The 3027-nt window shown below is 38.7% G+C and overlaps 1 protein-coding gene across 2 annotated transcripts in view; it reads left to right on the top strand.

The window, feature by feature from the left end:
* rbm12bb (RNA binding motif protein 12Bb) overlaps positions 1-3027 on the top strand; it is a 24090-nt gene that overhangs the window by 12041 nt on the left and 9022 nt on the right. The window contains exon 1 of one of the 2 annotated variants that reach the window (XM_037676333.1): positions 8-92. The exons of the other annotated variant lie outside the window; for it this stretch is intronic. The gene's annotated coding sequence lies outside the window, so the exon portion shown is untranslated. Of the gene's footprint in view, positions 1-7; positions 93-3027 lie in introns of those variants that run through there. 2 annotated transcript variants of the gene reach the window in all.

Genomic DNA, 3027 nt, shown 5'->3' with positions numbered 1-3027 from the left:
AACTCGACGCTTCACTGAATTTAACCGAAGCCGGACCCATTTGCAGTGTGTTCCTCTGCACTTTCGATTTTGTTCCAGCATTTGTCCGTTGTGTAAGTTCGGCCATTGTTCAATAGGCTATTTTATGAAAAAATGATGGAAAAAAGTTGCATTCGAGGCCTAACTGCGACGCACGAGCTAAGGCTAAAGCGGACAGCTATTGGGCCTTATAGCCATAAAGCTAACGTTAGCTTAGCGCAGGCCACCGTCGGCCAGGTCGTGGACGATGTTTGCTATTAACAGCTATGATTTCACGATAAATGTGGCATTTTAAGTACAGCTTGACAGTAAATTTAAACAAATGTTTTGTCTTAATGATAGTTTGGATTTCCAGCTGAAAAGTTATATCGACATCCCACGAGGATACTCGGGTTTTTTTTTTTTTTTCACTTTTGTTAGCTTTGCAATGAACGCTTACGTAAGGCTACTGGTTTAAATACGTTTTATTTAGTTATTTAACCTTTATTCAGGTAGTCCCATTGAGTCATGAGGACTCATTTAAGAGGGACCTGTTTTAGACAGCATGATGTAGAGTAGAGACGACTATTAAAAGCAATTAGTGTGGTGGAAATTATGTTTTGTAAGTGGGTTTATCAATCGTGATATGCAGAGTTCAGTGACGATTATGGATTCCTCTGGTGCAAACGGTGCGGAAGCGATTGGCATGAACGTTCTCAATTCTTTGTTGGTAACCATGTTATGCGATTTTTTGGGGGAGCATACAGTTAGACATGCTATTTTCTTGACTATGCAGTAGTTGCTGCAATTTTAAATGCAAACCTTGCAGAGCACATCTGTAATTCAGCTTTGTTATCAAAAAGGAGAAAAGCGTTCTTGTCACATCTGTAATTACATCTGAGGTGCTTGTCAGATCTGGCATGCAAATAACCTGGGAGGTTGGGTAAGTTTGGAAACATTGGCAGAACCAGTGGATTGGCCTCCTTTTTTCATCAGAAACGTTGGTATACCTTATGGAACAGTTTACCTGGTCAAAACTGGGAGGAAAGCTGTCCTGCAAAATGTGCTAACCACAAACAGAGATTTTACACTGTGGAACTCATCCTTAGAGGTGTGTAATATTGTCATCAGTGATTGTGAAAGTGTGGATGAAGATGACTTGGTTTTTGATGATGGTCAGTTCAAATTGAGCCTTCATCGCGGTAGATTAATAACCTGCTGCTGGGTTTGTGTTGGCATAATAGTTTTATAATCATCCACCAACTGATCTGAATAAGCATTATTTTCCAAATACGACATGATAAAATTACAAAGCTCTCAAATCTGTTGCTAAAATGGCTTAAGTCAGTCGTACTTGTTCAGCGTACGCAGTCAATGCACATCTGTTGCAGCACATTTGCTTCCAGGAAATTTTCATTTGCATATGAGCCTAAAACCTTCTTTTCTCAGAACATATGATGTTTTACAATAATCAACCACAATTCCTATTTTTAGTCATTTTTTACACTTCATAATGTGCTACAACACATTAATAACGCAGTTAGGTTGCGTCTAAAGTCTTTTTTTCACTTCAACAAATGTGGTTGGTTTCATTGTTTGTCGACTGGTGGCCTCAGGTCAAGAGCTGGCCCGTAACCTTATTCCATGTCACCTGCTGTCTAATTATGCTCTATTTCATACAGCAATTAAAAATATCAGCCAGGAAGTTCCTTTAGATTACAATTTTTTTCATCATCTTTTAGCTTTTTCCTCAACAGTCTCCACAGTGAGTCCATCTCACTCTGTCCTCTGCATCCTCTGTCCTCACTCCAACTACCTCCAAATCTTCTATCAGCATCCATACAGTATATCTCCTCTTTGTCTTTCCTCTTTGTCTTTTTCCTGGCAGCTGCATTTCTAAGTTCCTTCTGCTGATAGACCCACTATCTCTCATCTGGACGTGTCCAAACCATCTCAGTCTGGCCTCTCCAAACCGCTCCTACTCAGCCCCAGCTCTGCTCAGCTCACCACGGAAAGATCCCTATTCCTGCAGTACTTTTTCGCTGATTTGAGGCTGATTCAACCCCCTTTTTTTATGTCCCTGCTTCTGGTGGGACTGTTCGTGCTGAGTTGGCACCTAAACATGACGTCAGAACACTGTCAGTCACTGATTGGTCAGGGGGAGGAGTCACTGGATTTCTCAGAAACTTTTCACTGATCCGCCATTTGCAATTTCTCTGAACTCGGAGCAGCGGCTGGATCTACTTTTAAGATTTTTAAAAACAATAATGACAACACAGTTTTTAATGCTGAAGTCCATGCATTTTTTTTTTTTATGTTTGGTGACCGACGACAAAATTTGCGCAAACTAGTCACCGTGGAGAATTATACGAGCTGCCAACCCGTTGACGCACGTGAGGCCAGGGCCCGGGCCTGGGCCTTGTGTACTCAAAGGCTGGATTCCGAGACCTGGCAGGCGTGAGAACCGGGACGAAGTGTGGAAACGTTTTTTTTTAAAAAAAAAACATTTTATGTATAAATTTTTAAAATAAACGGTGCCGGCTTTATCATGAAATCCTGTTTTCATTTTGACTTTATTAAATAATCTGTTAATTAAAGTTAACTCTGCTGAAAAATTATAAAAAGAAATTATTGGATCTCAGGAATATTTCCCTCAAATATGTTTAAAGAAGAGCCTTTAGTTCAACTTAATTCTAACACACAGATGTACAAATCACAAAACAAGAATTAAACTTTAAATCACTCAAATAAAATTATGCAAGAAACAAAACCACTTATCTAAATTGAACAATAAAGATAGACCCAATGAGTGCAAAACATCAAATGAAGCAGAAAATATAGAATTTTAAATATAGATGTCTTTGTAGAATCTGGTTCATCAGATTTAATTCAGTTAAGTTTATTTATACAGGTCCTTCTCAAAAAAATTAGCATATTGTGATAAAGGTCATTATTTTCCATAATGTTATGATAAAAATGAATCTCATATATTTCAGATTCATTGCACACCAACTGAAATATTTCAGGTCT

The sequence above is a fragment of the Nematolebias whitei genome, chromosome 5 (genome assembly GCF_014905685.2).
Source record: "Nematolebias whitei isolate Nwh7 chromosome 5, NemWhi1, whole genome shotgun sequence".
Classification (NCBI taxonomy): Eukaryota; Metazoa; Chordata; class Actinopteri; order Cyprinodontiformes; family Rivulidae; genus Nematolebias; species Nematolebias whitei.
This window is presented reverse-complemented; position numbering and strand designations above follow the sequence as displayed.